This window comes from Capricornis sumatraensis, chromosome 1, assembly GCF_032405125.1.
Source record: "Capricornis sumatraensis isolate serow.1 chromosome 1, serow.2, whole genome shotgun sequence".
Lineage (NCBI taxonomy): Eukaryota > Metazoa > Chordata > Mammalia > Artiodactyla > Bovidae > Capricornis > Capricornis sumatraensis.
In genome coordinates this window covers 149,490,881-149,515,949 of record NC_091069.1, presented here as the reverse complement: position 1 = coordinate 149,515,949, position 25,069 = coordinate 149,490,881, and the positions used below count along the sequence as shown (strand labels likewise).

Below are 25,069 nucleotides of genomic sequence, written 5' to 3'. Positions count from 1 at the left end.
TACTGTTCACAGTAAGGTCTTCAGGTTAAAAGCTTCTGATAAGTTTAGTGTATACCTGAATTGGTCTATTCTATCCTAGGTCTATTAATTTCCCCTTCCAGTGTTTGGAAGATTTTTCTTATTTCTGCTTCTAATATTGGTGAAAAAGCTGTTATTAATACATCAGTTCAGTTGCTCAGTTGTGTCCGACTCTTTGTGACCCCATGAATCACAGCATGCCAGGCATCCCTGTCCATCACCAGCTCCCAGAGCTCACTCAAACTCATGTCCATCAAGTCAGTGATGTCATCTGGCCATCTCATCCTCTGTCATCCCCGTCTCCTCCTGCCCCCAATCCCTCCCAGCATCAGGGTCTTTTCCAATGAGTCAACTCCTCGCATGAGGTGGCCAAAGTATTGGAGTTTCAGCTTCAGCATCGGTCCTTCCAATGAACACTGAGGACTGATCTCCTTTAGGATGGACTGGTTGGATCTCCTTGCAGTCTAAGGGACTTGCAAGAGTCTTCTCCAACACCACAGTTCAAAAGCATCTACTCTTCAGCACTCAGCTTTCTTCACAGTCCAACTCTCACATCCATACATGACCGCTGGTAAAACCATAGTCTTGACTAGACAGACCTTTGTTGGCAAAGTAGTATCTCTGCTTTTTAATATACTGTCTAGGTTGGTCATAACTTTTCTTCCAAGGAGTAAGTATCTTTTAATTTCATGGCTGCAATCACCATCTGCAGTGATTTTGGAGCCCCTCCAAAATTAATACATCAGTTTTCCTTAAATGATGACTTAATGGCAAACTTTTTCATCCTTGATGCTTTAAAATTTCACTATAATAGGTTTATTTCCTCTTGGAACCCTAATTAGATCTTTTGTTGCAACTCCATGTTTTAACTTTTAAAGACCATTTCTTTATTCTTTTGCCAGAGAACTTCTTAGCTTACTTGCAGATCACTTGTTTGATTAGCTGTGTTTATTTGAATATTCAGCCCATTTGTTAACTTCAGTTTTCCCAAGATATATAGTTGGTTCTTTCTCATGATCACTTATCCTTGTTTCAAACAAGATTATTCTAAGATTAAATGTATTAAGATTCTGGCTTAATTTCAGTGATTTGTTTTCTTACTGTCAGTGCTTTTCTTATGTACCGGCTTTCTACATGTTTAAGCAGCGGCACTATTTATTGAACAAATAACAGAATACATAATCTGAGCAGGCACTGTTTTTAGATACTTTATATAATCCTTAATCCTTTTATGTGGGCATGACTAACCAACTAAGCACAACACAGCACAATCCTTTTAACTTTATGAACTAAGTAATAGTAATCCCACTTTACAGATGATTAAATTGCATCAATGAGTAAGGCAAATAAACTTATTCAAAGCCACTGAGTTAGTTTTCAAGTCAGGACACAATCCTATAGAGCAGTGGTCTCCAATCTTCTGGTACCAATGACCGGTTTCAAGGAAGGTATTTCTGCCGACCAGGGGTTGGGGATGGTTTCAGGATGACTCAAGTACATTTATTGCACACTTTATTTCTATTATTATTACATCAACTCCACCTCAGATCATCAGACATTAGATCCCAGAGTTTAGGCACCTGTTACAGACCCCTCCTTTACCGAGGTGCTACTAGCCACCTGAGGCCCTTGGGTGTGATCCGTGATTGCATGCTCATTCTTTGCTCCTGAAAGCAATTCCCCCAGTAGTTGCTGGCTAGCCCACAGAGGAGGGGGTAGGGCCATCCTAACTCTGGTCTGTCGTGTCTTAGTTACCTGTGTATCCATTCTCTATGCCTGCCTCCAGCACTGGAAGTGCACCTGGGTTGCAGCTACGTATTCACTGTATATCTTTCAAGTGAAGTCATCTTTTCTAGACCAAGAGCTCTTGTTTAAGTTTAGCTTTGCATTTACTAGAAAACCCTACTATTTTGTAAACTTAATATATTAAGTGGAGAAAGAAATGGCAACCCACTACAGTATTCTTGCCTAGAGAATCCTGTGGACAGAGGAGCCTGGTGGGCTGCTGTCCATAGGGTCGCACAGAGTAGGACATGAATGAAGTGACTTAGCAGTAGCAGCAGCAATATATGAAGTTGTGGGGAGGAGAATTAGCAAGACATTAGGTTTTGCTACTTAATTTCATCTGTGTCCACTTGGACTGAGTTCACTAGAACCTGACTCTACATCTGGGTGTTGAGGGAATTTTTTTTTTTTTCAAGTGTAATGCATCCACGGTACCTCAGGAAGCTTTCAAACTCCCATGTATGAACCTAACCTTTCTTGTGCTCCAATAGCAATTTCTCTACACATAATCATAATGCAAAACACATTTATTTGCATGTACAACAAGGAGGATTAGGATCTGAGATGAAAAGAAAAGCATACTTCTGTCAAATGGAGATCAGGATTCTTAAGGAGCTGACTTTGGGACCTTCTGGGCAGGAGGACTTGGAGAGTTGCCTGCAGATTCTGTCTCTTGACCTGCTGTTCCAGATGGTCCGGCGGCATTTTCAGGCTGTCCTTCACTCTGGGTTGACTTTTCCAAATCCTTCTGATAATTAAGCTGGTATTCCAGATAGCTTATATTCCTGGTCTGTTCATCCAGGAACTTTTTCGTGAAGCGTAAGAGCTACAGAAATAAAAACAAGAAAAAACTCATTAAGGACCTTGTCTGCAGCAGGAGACAATCTAATCTGCTACCCAAATTACAGTTCACGGACAAGCAGTTTTAGGAGCTTGTCAGAAATGCAGAATCTCGAATCTCTGCCACTCCTACTAAATCAAAATCTATGTTTTAAGAAGGAACTAGATGATTTACATGCATAATGAAGTTCAAAGGCATCAATCTCTGACATTCAAGACCTCCAGATGAACACAAACACCCACTTTTTAAAAAAGTTGAGTATAGTTGGTTTACAATGTTATCTTTTCTTAAAATTATTTATTTTAATTGGAGGATAATTACTTTGCAACACTGTGATTGTTTTTGCCATGTATCAACATGAATCAGCCACAGGTATATGTGTGTCTCCCCCCACCATTCTGAACCCCGCCTCCCACCAAACATCCACTTTCAATGAGTATGAGCATTAAGGCATCTCTTCAAAAGCACAGATTAATTTAATAAGCTACTACTGTAGTGGTTTTTCACCCTATTTGAATCGTAGGTAAGTGTTAAGTAGGCTCCCAGACCTCATTCCCAAGCACTGAAATTTTAGGGTTCTGGTGTAAGGCTCAGGCATTTGATAGTTTTCAGGGGTCTCCAGTGAGTCCACTATGCAGCAAGGTTGATAGCTCTTCTACTAGATCATTTTCTTCAACCTCCAGAGAAATTAAGAAGTTTGGTGAGAAATGTTATCACTGCAATAGAGTGTCCACCATCGACCAAAGAACACTTCAGAGAAGTCTATAGACTAGGTGACATTCACTCTTGTGGGGGTAGTCTAGGATAGCAATTCTCAAGATGGGTTTATTTGAATATCCAGAGTGCAGATTATTCCCGAAAAGTCTTCTCCATTTTGTGTTGAGTTGCATTCCTCCTTACCAGGGCCCCTGCTCCTCCCACCTCCCAACTACTCTAAGAAATAAGTTCATATACTTCCTTCAGAGGAAATAAACTCATTAGATGATCCATTGCCTTGGGTTCATTTCCTAGAAGCAAGCCATCATCTAGAAGTGAAATGACCCGTTTACTACTCACATTGGTTTCTCTATTCCTAGAAGCTGAGGCCTTCAGGTCTTGAAGGAGCTTGTTTAACTCATTCTCCAACTGCAGAGCAGACAGTAGAGCTTGTTTACCAGTTCCCCAGTTATCTATATCAGGCCTCTGTTGGAGAGAAACAGGGAAGTCACTCTCCTAGCTGAGGCACAGCTTAGTTACACCCTACTTCCTGGGTAGATTTATAGGCCTGCAGAGGCCAGTAGTTTCCATGGTTTGTGGCACGATGGAATCAGTGAAGCCCCTTAAATACTGCTGTCTGGCTTTCAGCAGCAGACATTCTGACTTAATTGGTACCGAGGAGCAGGGCTTTTAAAAGTTCTCCAGGTGACTTTAATGTTCTGCAAAGCATGGCTACCACTAGGCACAGTTATGTGTGCTCTTCCATTAGCTCTGGAATTCCTTTAGCTTTGGAGAGTAGTTCAGTTCAGTTATCACCAGACATTTAGTTGTCTTCGGAGACCTGGAGTTAAAAGAACCCTTCAGAGAAGGAGGGATATTTCCAAATGTAATAGCTTCAACTAAGGTTTAGATTGTTTCTTTAGAGTATATCAAAAACATTAGGAGTAAATCAATTTTAGATTGTCGCTTTTTTCTCTTTCCTGGTTTTAGAACATAAATATGTATGTTTGTGTTAGTCACTCAGTTGTGTCCGACTCTTTGAGACCCCGTGGACTGTAGCCCACCAAGCTCCTGTATCTACTGGATTCTTCAGGCAAGAATACTGGAGTGGGTTGCCAGTCCCTTCTCCAGAGGATCTTCCCAACCCAGGGATCAAACCCAGGTCTCCTACATTGAAGGCAGATTCTTTACCGTCTGAGCCACAGGGAAGCCCTTTTAGAACATAAATGCCTATTCTCTATCATGTGGGTGTGTCCCTATTCATAATGTTTAAGTTGGTAATCGTAATTATTTCTAAGAAAGAGGAAATAAGAGACAAGTGTGTAGCAACAGGGCTTCCCTGGTGGCCCAGCGTTAAAGAATCTGCCTGTAATGCAGGAGACCCAGTTTCAATCCCTGGATTGGGAAGAGCCCCTGGAGGAGAGCATGGCAACCCACTCTTTTACTCTTGCCTAGAGAATCCCATGGACGGAGGAGTCTGGCAGGCTTCAGTCCATAGGGTCGCACAGAGTCGACAGACACAACTGAGGCAACTAAGCGGCAGCGGCAGCATGTAGCAATTAGAATGTACAACTCTACAAATGTAGAGTCTGTTCCAGTGGAAAAAAGGTTTGTTTTATTAAATACATTGAAGAGGCAGCTGTATTAACTACATGAGGATGTATCTGAATTAAAGAGCTAACATAAGATACAAACCACTCTAGAAGAGAACAGTAGATCTTCTCAAAACTATACAGAGGATTAGAATCATCTGGAGCGCTTGTTAAGCTCTTTAGCTCCTTGGGCCCCACTCTTAGAGAGGGTAATTCAGTTTCTTAGAGTGGGGCCCGTGAATTTGCGTTTCTAATAAGGTCCCAGGTGATGCTGGTGCTGCTAGTCCAGAGGTCACACTTTGTATCAGTCTTTCAGAAAAGAAAAACTAAGATTTAGTGACTGAAATTTACTCAAAATGATATGAAGAGGTTACAAACAAGATACATGCTTACCCTCAGTCAGCTGCTATAATCCCATGTAGGAACATGAGTAATGAAACAAGTCAGATAACTAATAACTTTGTTATCTAGACCCAGCAAAGGCCCTATAGAGATCACCATAACAAAGCTACATCATCACCTTAATCACTGGAAGGCAGATTTTACACTTATATTTTCTTAGATATTTTATGAACTGCTTTGCATGCTCCCTCTTCACATCAGCTTGGTCTTGGAAGAATGTATGAAAAGTAGGTGCTTCTGAATCTTCAATGTAATAACAGGCCTGGAGCAGGGATAAGAATGGGGAGAGACTACAGGTGAGAGGAGTCGATGTTTAGGACCGGAATCTCACGCAAACTCACTTTGTTATCTCTATGGCTGTCCAGAAGAGGCCTTCTTTGCTCAGTCCAGGGTTCTCAGTTTGCTCTTTGACTTCCAGAAGGCCCCAACTGCCTTCATTAACCCAGGCTACCTCAAAGAGACACGACTCAGGTTTTAACACACTGGTGCCTAGCATTTGGCCATTAGGCCTCTTTAAGGGTCAGGTTTATGAACCCTATATGCTAGCACTATAACCAGCATTTATGTGGACAACTGGCAGAAGTCCAGCATAAAGTAAGTGACGTTCAAGAGTCAATCTTGGGACTTCTCTGGTGGTCCAGTGGTTAAGAATCCACCCACCAATGCAAAGGAAACTGGTTTGATCCCTAGTCCAGGAATATCCCACATACTGCAGGGCAACTAAGCCCATGTGCCCTGGAGCCTGTACTCTGCAATAAGAGAAGCCACTGTAATGAGAAGTCCATGCACCGCAACTAGAGTAGTTTCCACTCACCATAACTAGAGAAAGCACACACAACAGCAATGAAGACCCAATGCAGCCAATAAGTAAATACACTTAAGAAAATGTGTAAAACCATTGAACTCTACAAAGGTCAAACTATTTCATTAACCCTACCATATCAACACTAGCTTCAAACTAGCAGATAGATGAAAAATTATTTATAACCGTGTCTGATGCCCACGCCAGTTTTGGGACTACTCTGGAAAAGAATTATTCCTCCAACTATTCACCCACAGTTTGCAATCACAGGTCTAAATCACTGGGCCTCAGAGCAGCAAAATCCCAGCTGCTAAATTGTTGTTCCCTCTAGTATCAAACAACAAACATGGCTGCAACAAAAATGAGTAAGGCTTTGTGAGATATATTACCCAGACCAGATCTGAAACCTCCCTGACAGTGACTCCAGGACACATACTAACCATAGATAAATAAGCATCACTGACATGCAGCTCGTAAGATGCTATCTGATTAATAGCATCCCTACATTCTTCAGAAAGAAGGCCCTTTGCCTGGGATGCCATCTCAACGTTAGGAAAAACCAGGCATAAAAATTGCTACCCGCCAAAGTAAGAGACTTCTTAAATACTAACAGGCTTAAATATATATATATATAGCCAGCCCACTTCTATTCAGCTGAAAACAAGATGAAATGCTATTCAGCTGAGATTACAGCTACTAACCTACCAATGCGGATGTTGTTTTGCATGAAAGAACCAATCTGATAGAGAAAAAGGTGGGGAAAAAAGTGAATTCTCCTAACTATCCCAGCCAGTGTTTTGTATTTGCCCTCATGTTCTCTGAGTATGATTTGAGAAGGCTGATTTAAACACTTCCTGAATGGGGAAGCAGTAACAGAATAGACTCATTACCTTTAATTGTTTCCTTTTTTCGAAAAGTACTTATGGCATATCATGCTAGGTCCTATGGAGAATCTAAGAAAACTGGGTAAAATACACTTTTTGCCTATAAGGGACATATTCCCTTCTCACAAGGCCTCAACATACACAATCTTAAAGCAGGATATGATGGGACTTCTGACCTGTCAGAGCTCCCCAGTGGTAAAGAATCTGCTTGCCGACTCAGGAGACACAAGAGACGCGGGTTCGATCCCTAGGTCGGGAAGATCCCCTGGAGGAGGAAATGCCAACCCATTCCAGCATTCTTGCTGGGAAAATTCCATGGACAGAGAACCTGGTGAGCTACAGGCCACAGGGTTGCAAAGAGTCAGACACAACTGAACACACACAAGCTTCTGAATTCTTAAAGGCATATTTATAGGAGGGAATTACAGCAGGTTACATTGATAAACTGGCATTTGAAATTGGCCTTGGAGTGTGGGTAAGAATGTAGAGAAATAGAACTGGAAGAGGGTGTTTCACCTGGAGAAGGGGCACAGACAGGCTGTAGGGTCAAGATATAAGGCTGGTTTCTCCAAGCTACAGTAAGACCCTTCCATGTGGGAACCTTTTGGTTCTTTCTCCATTAGGAAATGATAGCTGCTGAATCAATATTTGTTACCAAAAAGATTATTTTACATGTGTAGTGGTATAAGATCTCCCATAGTGTGGTGGAGTCTTAGTTTGAGCCTAAGCCACATCTGGTTACACTGAAATAGAAGGGACAGGTCATCAAAAGGCTCTCTCAGTGAGGCAGTGAGGATCGAGGGGCTCCTGAGGGAGAGTGCATCCTAAGAGAAGGGGCCACGCAGCCTACGTTTGGCCCAGTCATAAAGACAAGTTCTTCAGAGAGAAGAAATCATTATAAAAGGGGCTATTATTTGCTACTTTTGTTTTCTGACCCAACACTGCTCTTATTGTAGCCTCAGAGCGTGTCTTGAGTAGGTGTTCCTCAGACCGTCACTTGTATATGAATCACCTGGGACTCTTCTTAAAAGGCAGATTCTGATATACAGGACCTGAGAGTCTGCATTTCTAACAATTCTACCCAATGATGCTGGCCCATGGATCACATTTTGAGTAGAAAGTGTCCCAAGACATGGGACACAAATAGTGTGCCAGGGAACCTCCAAGGGGACATTCTGTGCTTCCTTTTGTTTAAAAAAAATATTTATATTATTTTAAAATTTTATTTTTGACTGATGATTGCTTTATAATACTGGTTTGGTTTCTGTCATACATCAACGTAAATACGTCTGAGTTGAGGCACTGGGGATCTTCATTGTGATGCTCAGGGCTTAGTCACCCTGCAGCATGTGGGATCTTAGTTCCCTCACCTGGCACCGAACCCATGTTCCCTGCTTTGGAAGGCAGATTATCAACCACCAGGGAAGTGCAGTCTATGCTTCTGCACACACCACAGCACTGCTTTGGCATTTCCAGGACGTCTGTGGCAGCATCCTGGGGAAGGCAGTGTCACTAGAAAACTCAGCATCATCTAGCCCATGATGGTTAGAGCTGAGAAGAGGAAAGAAAAAAGGAGGTGACTAGACAGGTAACTGGTTTTACTTATAGCACAAGTGAAACATTATCTGAAGTCCCAGAAAAATTTGGGGGACCTTTTCGTGACATTACGGTCCTATGTGAGAAGTGAGGACAGTTCAGTTCAGCTCAGTTGCACAGTCCAACTCTTTGTGACCTCATGGACTGCAGCACGCCAGGCCTCCCTGTCCATCACCAATTCCTGGAGCTTACTCAAACTCATATCCATTGAGTCAGTGATGCCATCCAACCATCTCATCCTCTGTTGTCCCCTTCTCCTCCCTTCAATCTTTCCCAGCATCAGGGTCTTTTCAAAACAGTCACTTCTTCAAATCAGGTGGCCAAGTATTGGAGTTTAAGCTTCAGCATCAGTCCTTGCAATGAATATTCAGGACTGATTTCCTTTAGGATGGACTGGTTGGATCTCCTTGCAGTCCAAGGGACTCTCAAGAGTCTTCTCCAACACCACAGTTCAAAGGCATCAATTCTTCAGCACTCAGCTCTCTTTATAGTCCAACTCTCACGTCCATACATGACCACTGGAATAACCATAGCTTTGACTAGACAGAACATTTTTGGCAAAGTGATGTCTCTGCTTTATAATATGCTATCTAGGTTGGTCATAGCTTTTCTTCTAAGGGGCAAGTGTTTTTTCATTTCATGGCTGTAGTCACCATCTGCAAGTGATTTGGGAGCCCCCCAAAATAAAGTCTCTCACTATTCCCACTGTTTCCCCATCTATTTGCCGTGAAGTGATAGGACCAGATGCCATGATCTTAGTTTTCTGAATGTTTTAAGCCACCTTTTTCACCCTCCTCTTTCACTTTCATCAAGAGGCTCTTTAGTTCTTCACTTTCTGCCATAAGGGTGGTAACATATGCATATCTGAGGTTATTGATATTTCTTCCAACAAGCTTGATTCCAGCTTGTGCTTCATCCAGCCTAGCATTTCTCATGCTGTACTCTGCACAGAAGTTAAATAAGCAGGGTGACAATATACAGCCTTGACATACTCCTTTCCCTATTTGGAACCAGTCTATTGTTCCATGTCCAGTTCTAACTGTTGCTTCCTGACCTGCATACAAATTTCTCAGGAGGCAGGTAAGGTGGTCTGGTATTCCCATCTCTTTCAGAATTTTCCACAATTTGTTGTGATCCACACAGTCAAGGATTTGGCATAGTCAATAAAGCAGAAGTAGATGATTTTTTGGAACTCTCTTGCTTTTTCAATGATCCAACGGATGTTGGCAATTTGACCTCTGATTCCTCTGCCTTTTCTAAATCCAGCTTGAACATCAGGAAGTTCAGAGTTCACGTACTGTTGAAGCATGACTTGGAGAATTTTGAGCATTACTTTGCTAGTGTGTGAGATGAGTGTAATTGTGTGGTAGTTCAAGCTTTCTTTGGCATTGCCATTCTTTGAGACTGGAATGAAAACTGACATTTTCCAGTCCTGTGGCCACTGCTGAGTTTTCCAAATTTGCTGGCATATTGACTGCAGCACTTTCACAGCATCATCTTTTAGGATTTGAAATAGCTCAACTGGAATTTCATAACCTCCACTAGCTTTGTTCACAGTGATGCTTCCTAAGTCACTTGACTTCACATTCCAGGATGTCTGGCTCTAGGTGAGTGATCACACCATCCTAGTTATCTGGGTCATAAAGATCTTTTTGATACAGTTCTTCTGTGTATTCTTGCCACCTCTTCTTAATATCTTCTGCTACTGTTAGGTCCATACCATTTCTGTCCTTTATTATGCCCATCTTTGCATGAAATGGTTCCCTTGGTATCTCTGACTTTCTTGAAGAGATCTCTTGTCTTTCCCATTCTATCATTTTCCTCTATTTCTTTGCACTGATCACTGAGGAAGGCTTTCTTGTCTCTCCTTGCTATGCTTTGGAATTCTGCATTCAAATGTGTATATCTTTCCTTTTCTCCTTTGCTTTTTGCTTCCCTTCTTTTCACAGCTATTTGTAAGGCCTCCTCAGACAGCCCTTTTCCTTTTTTGCATTTCTTTTTCTTGGGGATGGTCCTGATCCCTGCCTCCTGTACAATGTCATGAACCTCTGTTCATGACAAGTGTCAATAAAATCTGGATTATTACTGTTAATATGACTCCATCTACAAGTTGTAAATCTGGAAGATAATGGTTTTACCTAGTGGGAGATGATAATGAGAGTTTGAATATTTCAGGATAATCTAGAAGATATTTTTATGTAAATATTCCATGATTCTACCTTTCCATCTGGGCCTAAAACACATAACTGCACACATGTGAAGAAAATGTTCCTATTCCTGTGGATTAAATATTATTAAGAAATATTGCTCTCTCAATCCCAAACTCCCAATTATCCCTCACTGCACCTCATTTCCCCTCTGGTAACCATATGTTTGTTTTCTAAGTCTGTGAGCCTATTTCTGTTTTGTAAATACAAGTTCATTTGTATTATTTTGTTTAGATTCTGCATAAAAGTGGTATCATATGATATTTGTCTTTCTCTGACTTACTTCGCTTAGTATGATAATCTCTTAGAGTCTATCCTGCTACTGCTGCTAAGTCACTTCAGTCATGTCCGACTCTGTGTGACCCCATAGATGACAGCCCACCAGGCTCCCCCGTCCCTGGGATTCTCCAGGCAAGAACACTGGAGTGGGTTGCCATTTCCTTCTCCAATGCATGAAAGTGAAAAGTGAAAGTGAAGTCGCTGAGTTGTGCCCGACTCTTAGCGACCCCATGGACTACAGCCTACCAGGCTCCTCTGTCCACGAGATTTTCCACGCAAGAGTACCATGTTGCTGCAAACAGCATTATTTATGTATATATATAAATGATGGTATATATATATATATATATATGATGGAATATTACTCAGCCGTTAAAAAGACTGTGGTGTGGGGTCTTTATACATATATGGTGTATATATATATATATATATATATATATGTGGTGTATATATATATACACACACTGCATCTTATTTATCCATTATTCTATTGATGAACATTTAGGTTGCTTACATGTATTGGCTGTTGTTAACAGCACTGCAACAAACATTGGTGTGACACACTACTATATTTAAAATAGACAACCAACAAGGACTCACTGTATAGCACAGGGAACTCCAGTAAATATTCTGTAATAACCTAAATGGGAAAAGAAATTGAAAAAAGAATAAATACATGCATAGCTGGTAAAGAATCCGCCTGCAAAGCAGGAGACCATGGTTTGATTCCTGGGTCAGGAAGATCCACTGGAGAAGGGATAGGCTACCCACTCCAATATTCTTGGGCTTCCCTGGTGCCTCAGCTGGTAAAGACTCTGCCTACAATGCAGGAGAACTAGGTTCGATCCCTCGGTTAGGAAGATCCCTGGAGAAGGGAAAGGCTACCCTTTCCAGTATTCTGGCCTAGAGAATTCCATGGACTATATAGTCCATGGTGTCACAAAGAGTCAGATATGACTGAGTGATTTTCACTTTCATATATGTACATATAACTGAATCACTTTGCTGTACACTTGAAAAGAACACAACATTGTTAATCAACTATACTCCAATATAAAATAAAAATAAATAAATAAAATATGACACAAACAAGCATCTATAAACAGAAGCCGACTCACAGGACATAGAGAACAGATTCGTGATTGCCAAAAAGGAGGAGGGCTGGGGAGGAATGCACTGGGAGTTTGGGATAAACAAATGCAAACTATTATATACATGTATAACTGAATTGGAGAAGGCAATGGCACCTCACTCCAGTACTCTTGCCTGGAAAGTCCCATGGATGGAGGATCCTGGTGGGCTGCAGTCCATGGGGTTGCTAGGAGTCGGACACGACTGAATGACTTCACTTTCACTTTTTGCTTTCATGCATTGGAGAAGGAAATGGCAACCCACTCCAATGTTCTTGCCTGGAGAATCTCAGGGACGGGGGAGCCTGGTGGGCTGCCGTCTATGGGGTCGAACAGAGTCAGACACGACTGAAGTGACGCAGCAGCAGCAGCAGCATAACTGAATTATTTGCTCTATATCAGAAACTAACACAACACTGTAAGTTAGCCATACTTCAATAAGACAAATTAAAATTTTAAAATGAACTGTTGCTATCTAATCACTTAAAAACAATCTCATCAATGTATAGATAAAACAAGAGGGAAATAACACATCATAAAAAACAACTGAGTTAGTGTAGTGGCTTTATAAGTAATTTTTTCCATTTTTTTTCAACTTTTATAATTATGTATATATATATTTCATTTTAACAAAGGAAGCTAACAGATACCTTTCTGGAGAATTAGCACAATGTGTTTTCCTAATTGGGCTTCCTAGGTGGCGCTAGTGGTGAAGAACCCACCCGCCAACGCAGGAGACATAAGAGGTGAATGTTCAGTCTGGGTCAGGAAGATCCCCTGGAGTAGGAAATGGTAACCCATTCCAGGATTTCTTGCCTGGAAAATTCCATGGACAGAGGAGTTGCAAAGAGTCAGACATGACTGAAGTGACTTAGTGCACACATTCATTTTCCTAATTGAAGCTCCATATATGTATTTATGAATATATTTTTTCTAATTAAAAAAGTAACGCATTATCATTACTAAGAAGTATTCCAAAATTACAGAAATACATAATGTAGAATGTGAAAGCCCAGGGGTAACACTGAAATTCCAGTACCTATTTTAAAATCTAACTGAACCCATAATACCACTATTAAATTTTGTTAATCTAATGAACTGACTTCTGAATTATTGGATACAATCAGACTGGTACAGGCACCCTTTCCTCTGGGATGTATTGAAAACAAAAATAATTTTTAAAAAATTACACAATGCCTCTCAAAAATGTTTTGACCTAATCTAGACTTTCTGTCCTAATCTTATCAACTCTCTAATGATTCAGGAAAAAACAAGCAATGCTCTTCTGAATTTAATTAAAACTAATAAATCCTTTTCTTTAAACATATAACATCTTTAGTAGAGCATCTATTATTCTCTATATTCTGTTCTTTGTGCACATTTCTCTTATTAGTTTATAAGCTTCATGAGGAAGCTTAGTCATCTTTGCCTATCTCTTTGTAGAGCTCATAGTATGGTGCCTTGTCCATAGAAAGCACTCAATAAATTACACTGAGCAGTTTCAAAGTAAAAAGGAAACTAAAAATTTAAAGTCATTTGTTGTCGAGGAAGAAACAGTAGCAAGAGCCAAATGAGTACTTTGCATTTTGGAAAAACAGGTTAAAGTTCCCCCAAATTATGGGGGAGGGTGAAAGACTCAGGGAATTCCTTGAGTCTTTAAAATGAGTCTTAGGGACTTGCCTGGTGGTCTAGTAGCTAAGACTTCATGCTTCCAATGAAGTTTCGATCCCTGGTCAGGGAAATAGATTCCACAAGCCACAACTAAAAAAGATTCTGTGTGGCTCAATGAAGATTGAAGAACCCACATGCTGCAGCTAAGATGAGATAAATTAAAATAAATATTGAAGAATGAGCCTTAAAAAGAAAAGACCACACTTAATGTGGTCCTGGTACTGAGTGGGTCCTTAAACATTTTTATTAATGAAAGAGTGAGAAGTAATTTATCAAGATAGCTCACTAGTAAACTTTAAAAGTTAAGATGTCACAAGTGATTCTGATGAAAAAAGACATCTCCAGAAATCTGTGTGCCTGCGCATATGTCCTGTAGCCTCTACTTCTGGCTTTAGAATGGCTATCTTATCTTCCAGAACATGTTTTCTGACTTTCACAGTCTGGGTTTGGTATCCCCACCTTTGTGCTCCTTGGTTATAGTCATTCTTTCCACATCTTTGTGACTTCTTGTTTATCTGTATGAATTCTCCATTAGTTCATGAGCTCTTTGAAGGTGCTTGATGGGTCATGACTTGGTATTACCATCATCTAGCGTAGACCTGGACGTTGCAGGTCGTCAATAGATATTCATCCACTAAGAGTGAATAAGTAAATGGTCAAACACTGGGAGGGCAAAAACAGAAACATGGAAGACAAATATATGGGGGAATGAAATGTAAAAGAAATATCAGGCAAAATAAACTTTCATATGTATTCATATGTTTCAAGCTAATAGCAACAAAGATCTGAGGCAAGAAGTACATGGCAGGGTTAGGAGATGGAGATGTTTTTAGCCAAAAAGAACAAAGTAGAGAAATTCCCTGGTGGTCCAGTGGTTAAAAATCTGCCCGCCAGTTCCGGGGACATGGCTTTGATGCCTGGTGCAAGAAGATTCCACATGCCTCAGGACAACTAAGGTGGTACACCGCAACTACTGAGGCCTGTGCGCCTGGAGCCCATGCTCTGAAACGAGAGAAGCCACTGCAGTGAGAAGTCCAAGCTCCGCACTAGAGAGTAGCCCCCACCTGCCGAAACCAGAGAAAGTCTGTGCACAACAATGAGAACCCAGAACAGCCAAAAACAAATACCATTAAATGAAAAAAAGAGAACAAAGTAGAGAGAAAGAGACACACTAATGGGACAAAAATTGAAGTTAGACAAAGACAGAGAGAAAGCAGAATAACTGAAGTGGTATATAAAAGAGAAACGTGTAGATAAACCCAATCTCAAATATTAATAGAGAAATATGAATAGTAGGGAAGTAGGAAATAGTGTATGTGTGTGTGTGTGTGTGTGTGTGTGTGTTAGTCACTCAGTTGTGTCCAACTCTTTGTGACTCCATAGACTATAGCCCACCAGACTCCTCTGTCCGTGGAATTCTCCAGGCAAGAATACTGAAGTCAATTGCCATTCCTTTCTCTGGGGGATCTTCCTGACCCAGGGATCAAACCCAAGTCTCCTGCATTGCAGGCAGATTTTATTTACTGTCTGAGCCACCCAAGAAGACTGAAGGAAGTCCAGATAGAGTAGTAGGGAATAAGGGTACCTAGATAATTTAAATCTAGGTAGAACACGTCCAGGTCTAGATGAACTTTATTCTTTGGTTGGAATAATGACTTCTGTAAGTGACTCTAGGAAGTACTTTGGTAATGTTTAAAGAATATTAGAGAGGAATGCCAGAATACAACTAAAGACTTCTATATCTTGGTGGAAAAGATGTAGAAATATGTACCAGATGATAATACATGTAGTTACACTAGAAGGCATCTGAAAATCAAAGGTAGCCATTTATTGGATTGGGAACACCTTAGCACAAGGCTCCAGTGACATGTTACAAGGCATTACAGTCTACTTTATCTTTTTAATTTATATTTCTTAAGTCAATAATTTGAATGAATAGAATTGTATTGTTCATTGTTGCTGTTCAGTTGCTCAGTCTTGTCTGACTCTTTGCAACCCCATGGACTGTAGCTCACCAGGCTTCCCTGTCCTTTGCTGTCTTCCAGAGTTTGCTCAAATTCACGTCTGTTGAGTCAGTTACACTATCTAGCCATTTCGTCCTCTGCCACATCTTTCTCCTGTTGCCTTTGATCTTTCCCAGCATCAGGGTCTTTTCCAGTGAGTTGGCTCTTCCCATCAGGTGGCCAAAGTATTGGAGCTTCAGCTTCAGCATCAGTCCTTTCAATGAATGTTCAGGGTTGATTTTCTTTAGGATTCATTGATTTAATCTCCTTTCAACCCAAAGGACTCTCAAGAGTCTTCTCCAGCACCGCAATTCCAAAGCATCAGTTCTTTAGTGCTCTGTACACAACTGTGGAAAAACCATTGCTTTGACTAGATAGACCTTTGTTAGCAAAGCGATGTCTCTGCTTTTTAACATGCTGCCTAGGTTTGTCATAGCTTTCCTTCCAAGGAACAAGTGTCTTTTATTTACATGGCTGCAGTCACTGTCTGCAGTGAATTTTGAGTTCAAGAAAGTAAAATCTGTCACTGCTTCTAGTTTTCCCCTTTTTATTTGCCGTGAAGTGATAGGACTGGATGCCATGACCTTAGTTTTTAAAAATGTTCTTTATGACTGAATAAAATACTGTATATGAACTTTCTAGGGAAAATAGAAATCATGTATTTTAATAGGCTCAAGGAAATAATAATAAGCAGGGATTATGATTTGATATGAAAATGGATATGTACATAAATATAGTTCATAGAAAGTAAAATGTACAAAGAGTAGTAATATATTATTATTTTAAGCTGTGTAGTTTCTTTGGAGACATTGCACCAAAACCTTGGGAGTTTGGGATGGACATGTACACACTGCTATATTTAAAATGGATAACCAACAAGGACCTACTGCGTAGCACAGGGAACTCTACTCAATATTTTGTAACAACCTGAATGGGAAAAGAATTTGAAAAAGAATATATACATATATATGCATAAGTTAATCACTTTACTATATACTTGAAACTAACACGACATTGTTGATTTACACCAATATAAAAAAAAAATAATAAAGTCATTGTAACAGTCACTTCCATAGCTTCAATTGACCAATGTTGATTTATGGTTCATTTAAATGCCCATTTCATTAAAAAAAAAAAGAATACTACTTTTCAGTATTTCCCTTGACCACCAAAAACATCATCCAACAGAAGAAAAACTGTGATCGCTCAGAAGAGACTTTATTGTACAAAATTATACTGTAATCATTTTTTCTTAAAATGGGAGCATATTGTTGCATGAACTTTTCTACACTGGTTTTAAACACACACACACATCATCACCACCAGCAGCAACGGAAATTTTCCAAGCAATGATCTGTAGTCTGGACAATTCTTGGTTAACATCTTAAAATTGTGTGCTAAGAACTCCTGAACTGCTGGAGGGAGAATGTTTGGTATTTAGCGTGAAAGTCTTGGTTGTTTCTTAGAGGAACATGTGTTTGGTTTTGATTTCAGTTTAATTTGATTCAGTGGTTAGAAACACAACTGCTGAACCAACAGTCAACACGAACATGTCTTTCAGTTGAGAGAGGGTTGGGATTAGGCTCAGTTCTTGGGAAAAGGGTTATGAGGTGGCTTTCCGTGATCTGGGAAGTTCATTGGCAAGGGCTAAAATGCTGGCTGGCAAAGACGGGAATATGATCTTAAACAAACCTGTGGGGAAGAAAAGTATTTGAAAACATTCTCCTGGCCTTTGGTTTCTCCCATCCCCCTTTCTTCTAAGAAATCTAGATGAATGGATAACATTTTTAAATGCATCTTTATTTTTTTTAATAAAAACTTAATTTTTAAATTAAAAAATAATTTTAATTTTTCTCTGCTTTTATTATCTTCATTCTTACACCCTGGATCTGAATAGGAGATTTTAAGTGAATAACATTATAAGCTGTTCCGTGTTATGGTTAAGAATGCAAGATTTGCCAAAGGCAGCATGGGTGTGAATCTTATTTTGCAACTTTATTCAATGAAGAGGCACTTTTCCAGGCAGTGGGAATGTAGCAGTCAACAAAACAGACAGCAATCCCTGCCATCACAACCTTGCCTAGTAGCTTTAGGACATTAACTACACTGTGATTCAGTTTCCTTCTCCAGGGATTACAAAGGCATCTTGCTTGCTTGCTTGCTAAATTGCTTCAGTCACATCTGACTCTTTTGCAACCCCATGGACTGTAGCCTGCCAGGCTCCTCTCTCTGTGGGATTTTCCAGGCAAGAATACTGGAGTGGGTTGCCATGCCCTTCTCCAGGGGATCTTCCTAACCCAGGGATTGAACTTGGGTCTCCTGCATTGGAGGCAGCTTCTTTATTGTCTAAGCCACCAGGGAAGCCCATAAAGGCATCTACTTCTGGGCATGTCTGAGGCATTAACTGAGTTGATTTGCATAAAATGCTTAGAACAGAGTTTAGCACATAGAAAGCATTGAATAAATGTTAGATATTACATTTAAGACTTTTGTTTTTATTGGTGTTAACTTGTTTTATTGTGAAGCCTAACACACACGATGGATCCCTGGAAGCTCCTGTACCAAGCCTTTTCCTCAGGTTCTGCTTTCAGGGGAACCCAAACTTTGACACAGCCCTTCATTGATGATGTGTGTTGCCCATACCTTCTCCCACTCTGTGGCTTGCATTTTCATTATTTATAGGAGATTTTGATGAAAAATTCTTAACTTTAACCTAGATCAATTTCTCAATCTTAGGTGTTTTTTTGTTGTTGTTGTTGTTCTGGTCAGGAAATCCTTTACTACCCCAATATCATGAAAACGTTTTTCTATATTTTCTTCCAAAAGTTTAATTTTTCAAACTCTCACATGTAGAGTTATGGCCCATCTGGAATTGATTTGGTATTTGATGAGTGGTGAAGGAAGTTTTCTTATTTTTCACAAAGAGTATCTAGTTGACTGTCGTAGGCAGAATGAGGACCCTACAAAGATGTCCTGGTCCTGATCCCTGGAGCCTCATAATATGTTACCTTCTGCTGCAGAGAGGACCTTGCAGATGTGACTCTGGGATGACCAGTTTATCCTGTATTATCTGATTGAGCCCAACTTAACCAAATAGAGCTCTAAAATACAATCTTTCCAAGCTGCAGTCAAAGGGAAATTTAATTAGGGAAGAACAAGCCAGAGAGATGCAACACTGTTGATCTTGAAGATTGAGGAAAGGGGCCACAAGCCAATGTAGAATAGGGGATATGGGTGGTTTTGCTGCTGCTGCTGCTAAGTTGCTTCAGTCGTGTCCGACTCTTTGTGACCCCGTGGACTGTAGCCCACCAGGCTCCTCTGTCCATGGGATTCTCCAGGCAAGAGTACTGGAGTGGGTTGCCATTTCTTTCTCCATCTTACTTATACTCATGTGTATTTAGTTCTATGTGATTTCATCACATGTGAATTGACCATAGTCAAAATACAGAACATTTTCATCAACACAAAGATTGCTCATGTGGCCCTTTTGCATGCACATCTCTTTCCCTAACTCCTATGAATCACTAATCTGTCCTTAATTTCTAAAATTTCATCTTAAAAATTTTTATACAAATCAAATAAATCGTGTAGTATGCAATCTTCAGGAACTGTTTTTTTTCACTCAATATAATTCCATGGAGATTCATCCAAGTTGTTTCACAGATAAAGAATTCATTCTTTTTTTATTGCTTTCCTTAGTATGGATATATCACACTTTGTGCAAACATTCACCCATTGAAAGACATCTGGGTTGTTTCAGTTTGGGACTAAACAAATAAAGCTGCTCTGCAAATTTATGTATAGATCTTTGTGTGAATGTAAGTTTTCACTTCTCTGGGATAAATGTCCGTGAGTGCAAATTGCTGTGTCGTATGGCGGTTTCATGTTTAGTTTTATAAAGAAGTCCCAAACTATTTCCCAGTGTGGCTATACCACAGAGGTTTTTAAACCATGAATAAATGTTGTTGCTGCTGCTGCTGAGTCGCTTCAGTTGTGTCCGACTCTGTGCGATGCCATAGATGGCAGCCCAGAAGGCTCCCTTGTCCCTGGGATTCTCCAGGCAAGAATAAATGTTGAAGTTTATCAAGTACCTTTATCATCGCCTGTTTAGTTCTTATGTTTTTTTTTTCCCCCTCTTTATTCTGTTACAGTGGTGAACTACACTGGTTAATCTTTGATTTAAAGGAAACATTTTCAACTGAGTTTTGTTTGTCCTCCCTTTTCTAGTCCCTTGAGGTGTATGTTTCGATTGTTTGAGATTTTTCTTATTTCCGTAGGGAAGGGTTGTATTGCTGTCAACTTCCCTCCTGGCCCTGCTTTTGCTGCATCCCACAGATTTTTGGATCATTGTTTTCATTTTCATTTGTCTCCAGGTGTTTTTTTTTTTTTTTTAATTTCCTGTTTGATTTCTGCATTGATCCATTGGTTGTGTGTTCTCAGTCGTTCAGTAGCATCTGACTCTGTGACCCTATGGATCAGTTTTCATGCCCACCAGTTTTCTCTGTCCATGGAATTTTCCAGGCAAAAATACTGGAGCAGCTTGCCATTTCCTTCTCCAGGGGATCTTTCCGATCCAGGGATTGAACCCATGTCTCCTGAGTCTCCTGCATTGGCAGGCAGATTCTTTACCTCTACATCATATGGGAAGCCCCAGTGGTTGTTTAGTAGCATATTATTTGGCCTCTGTGTGTTTGTGGTTTTCCACAAATTTTTTTCCCTCGTAGTTGATTTCTAGTCCTATATTGTTGTTGGACAAGATGCTTGATATAGTTTCAGTCTTCTTAAATTCACTGAGATGGGTTTTGTGGTCTAACATACCACATATATGTATATAAAACCCCCACCGGCCTTCCAAGCCAGCTGTTTTGGTGGCTTATCCTCCCAGGGTAGGATTCTTTAGGCCTAGAGCTCTGTATTGGGCTCAGACTCCTAGCTCCTTGGGAACAATGTCTGTAATTATCTTTTTGTTTGTGAGTCATCTATCTGGGAAGGTGGGTCTCACGTATCTCACATCTCTGCCCCTCTTACCCATCTTTATTGTAGTGTTCTTCTTCATATCTTCAGCTGTAGAGATCTTCTCAGCTAGTCTTCACATTTTTCTCATTAATAGTTGCTCTGTAAATAGTTGTAATTTTGATACGCCTGTGGAAGGTGAGCTTAGGCTCTTCCTACTCCACAATCTCAGCCCCCTAACTGTATATTTTAAATGGTGAATTGCATAATATATGAATCATAGCTCAATGAAGCTACTATATGTATATATAAAAAATACAAGTTATAAAGTATGTCATGGGCTTTCCCAGTGGCTCAGCGGTAAACAATCCACCTGTCAATGCAAGAGATGTGGGTTCAGTCCCTGGGTCAGGAAGATCTTCTGGAGAAGGAAATGGCAACCCACTCCAGTATTCTTGCCTGGGAAATTCCATGGACAGAGGAGCCTGGTGGGTTACAGTCTATGAGGTCTCAAAGAGCCAGACATGACTGACCACGCATGCATGCATAGGATACACTCATTTTCTGGATTAATGTTTGAGTATTCTGATTTTCTCATAGTCTCAAATGTTTGGTTATAACTTTAGGGTTAAATTTTTCTCTTAGTAAGCCTTAGGGAGAATCAGTTCGTTCCAAAAATTTTCATATGGTTAATGGCAAATTCGCTTCCTTTACTTTTAAAAATATAATGTGAAAATTAAGGGGCTGAATAAAAAATAATATCCACTGATAAATGCTCTAGTTGCATTTAATATATCTGTGTACCTACATCATCATCCATCAAGAAAACATTATTTTTTTCACAAGTGTTTCTTAGCGAATGACTACTCTGGGGAGCCCTCATAAAACCAAGTAACTCTGAACTCTCTGGGACTCATTTTTGTCCTCTGTGAAATGGAAGAACTTGTTTAATCATGACTTTCAGACTTTGCTCCTTTGAGTCCTGGGTGTTCAAAGAATTAATTCACAAAATGGGGTGTTGGAGATAGAGGCATTGCCCAGCCAGAAATCCCTTTCAAAAAAGCAGCTCTGCTTCCTGTTCACATATTATTTGAACTTCTTCACTGGATTTCCTCTGAAGGGATCAGATACTAAAACGAGCTTGAAAACCATTGGATTAGATTCTTTCTAGCTCTACGCAGTCTAAGACTGATTCTGCAATGTTAACAGAGGAAAGAGTTGTTTTATCATTTTATAGTTTGTGGGTTTTCAGAGACTCAGAAACAGATATGTTTCTAAGGAACTAAGTGACTAGGTAGATGGGCGATACATGAGGCTTGGCTGAGGGAGCAAGCAAGAATTGATCCCGTTAGAGAGGGCCCCAGGGATGGATTCTTTTCTCATAAAATCATTCATAGCCCCTCCTCAGCAACTAGAGAAAAGACTCATGTATTGTAGCTATTTCCCCAAGCACTGTTGACTCCACTAATTTAATGACAGCAGAGCAGTGTTGGTGAATTCAAGGCAAAACCAATGAGGAGACTGTGACTTCAGTTTTCCCCTCCTCCTCCACCACTTTCTCCTGCCCCCCTGGTGGCTCCTCCCATTTTGGCTGGGGTGTGATAGAGCAGAACTGAAGTTTATTTTAATCTCTCTTAGGTCAGACACTTCAAAGCTGCCACAGTTCCTGGAAATCTACCCCAACCTTGACAGGCTCACCAGTTGATGCACAGAATGTGGTCCTTTCATAGCCTCTGGTATGGTGGAAAGCAGTCCAGTTTTTCCTTGATGACTGCATAGCTAATGAGCTTTCATTGCAGGACTGGCTGCCTCAAAACTTAGGGAGGATGCCTTCCAGGTACTGTGTGCGCTATACTGTGTATAAAACATCGGGTAGAGTTGGCACAGAGTGTTTCATAACAAACTCTATTTTCACCTAAGAAGAAAAGATTTATAAGGTTCAAATTGTTAATACTAGAGTCACTGATGTGGATAATTGCAATGCTTTCTGGAGACCGTTCCCTGGGCTGGAAAAGGAGAAGCATTGTATCTACCCGAGCTCCCTCACCCATCTGCCTCCAGTGTAACCCATCCCATTCCAACCCCCACTCTGCTTGCAGAGTAATCCATCTCACATATAGACCTGGTCATGCCTTCTTCTGCCTCAATGCCTGTGATGACTTTCCACTGACTTCTGAATAAAGGAAAAACTGTTTGGCAGAACATACAAACACCAGCTTTATCCTGTAGCTTTGGTTCTTCCCATTCTGCGGTCACTCTAGCTGGGGGTCAGAACCTGAAGTTTTAGCCCAGCTGGGTAGAATGTTGAGAATATCTTCTTTTTTCTTTTAAAAATAGTCTTGTGTTGCTCAGGAGTAGTTATCAAGTCTTCTTGCAACAATATCAATGTGCATCTTTATAAAAAAAATACTTCTAAGCACCTAAACCTGAAAACTGCTGTTTCTTGTTTAGTCACTAAGTTGTGTCTGACTCTTTCGCAATCCCAGGGACTGTAGCCCACCAGACTCCTCTGTCCATGGGATTTCCCAGGCAAGGATACTAGAGTGGGTTGCCTTTTCCTTCTGCAGGGGATCTTCCCGACCCAGGGATCCAATTTGAGTCTCCTGCATTGGCAGGTGTATTCTTTATCATCGAGCCACCAAGGAAGCCTGCTGTTCCTTATAGCTATAGTTTAAACAGAGGTGCTAGTACCAAGTGGATTTCATTGCCTTTGGGAGGCTCTGGCCTTGCCCCTCAAAATGAAATTGAAGGTTCTACAGCTCTGGTAGCCAGTGCCTGCTGGGGACGGATGCTGTGGCCATTGGGTCCCCGAGTGCCTTCTTCCCCTATATGTGATGGGAGGTATGGGGGAATGTACACATGTACCGTGCCCTCTTTCAATCCCTGCAGACAGAGATGTGGGTGCCTGAGCACACTGAATACTGATCATGAAGGTGGAGGAGACCACAGTCAGTATAAGTGCCGCTGACCAGGAGTCAAGCAGTTCCGCTACTCCAAGATCAATTCAGTGTGTAACTTCGCACTGCCGCATCAGGTCCTGCATTGCTAGCACAGGCCACGTTCACCAACAAGAGGCCCAATACCTTATTTTATGTGCAGTTCTTCCCAGTCCCCAGGGCTGCCCAAATAAAATTGTTTGGGTAAACCAAAAACCAAAACAACAAACAAACAAAAAACTTTTAATAATAGAGTGAATATATACTGCCAGGCATTATATTGTATGTTCTAGGTTAACTCTTTTAATCTTTTCAACAACCTAAGACATAGGTGCTATTCCTGACTCTATCTGGCAGATAAGGAAACTTAGGTAAAGAGAGATTAAATAATTATCCGAGTTCACAAGTGTCAAAGCCAGGTTTCAAATCCTGGCAGTCAAGCTTCACAAGTCATCCTCTTAACCACGCTCCCTTATAATACGCTCTTACTAAAAATGCAGATTCACAGGGTTCCTTTACAGTCTAAGAGTCTATATTTTAAACAAGATTCTAAGGTAATTCTTCAATAGCCTTGTTCGAAACCGTTTTTGCTCAACTAGAAAACAGTAGGTGAGTGCCCTCTAGTGCATATACACAAGTGTTACACATTGAATTGACGAAATTGCGACTCCATGGACTAATGAATACAGTCCATGGAACTCTCCAGGGCAGAATACTGGAGAGGGTAGCCTTTTCCTTCTCCAGGGGATCTTCGCAACCCAGGTCTCCCGCAATGCAGGCCGATTCTTTACCAGCTGAGGCACAAGAGAAGTGTTACGCATTTGTTCATGTTAAATCAGATCTTTTAAATATGTTGCTTACTGAGAAGACACATTGCATGATGCACAAATTTTAAGAACTGCGTTAGGATAAAGTATTTCCATATCAATAACTTAACTGATTAACACTATATTAAATTTATTTTGCCACAAAAATTATGTAATTATTGCAGTAACTGTCTCATCAGATTTTAGCAGCTTCTGGAAATTTAATTATTGGAAGCCTTCATCCCAGCATGTCTGGTGACTAGAAATAGAGGCTCATAGCCTTAGTGCACCGTAACTGCTAACTGTGAAACATCAAATGCACATTGCAGAGTGGCAGATCTTACTCATCCTATCTGTGGTGGCTTCGTGACATCATTAATTGTCTTCAAGAGGTTCTGCTCAATTTATCTTCTCAGAAGGGGATTACACTTAGAACCTTGTTTTTTCTTATCCTCTTTAAGTTAGAGC

The 25,069-nt window shown here is 40.5% G+C and overlaps 1 long non-coding RNA gene and 1 other non-coding gene across 2 annotated transcripts in view; one reads left to right on the top strand and one right to left on the bottom strand.

Moving 5' to 3' along the window:
* Positions 1 to 2,364: 2,364 nt before the first annotated feature.
* LOC138089904 (uncharacterized) overlaps positions 2,365 to 25,069 on the bottom strand; it is a 30,036-nt gene continuing 7,331 nt past the window's right edge. The window contains exons 2-3 of the long non-coding RNA XR_011145830.1: positions 3,701 to 3,826; positions 2,365 to 2,629 (exon numbers count right to left, since the gene is read on the bottom strand). This is a non-coding gene — a long non-coding RNA (uncharacterized lncRNA). The remainder of the gene's footprint in view (positions 2,630 to 3,700; positions 3,827 to 25,069) is intronic.
* LOC138093852 (small nucleolar RNA SNORA68) lies at positions 23,484 to 23,620 on the top strand. Its single transcript, XR_011146162.1, has one exon. It is a non-coding gene; the product is annotated as a small nucleolar RNA SNORA68 (small nucleolar RNA).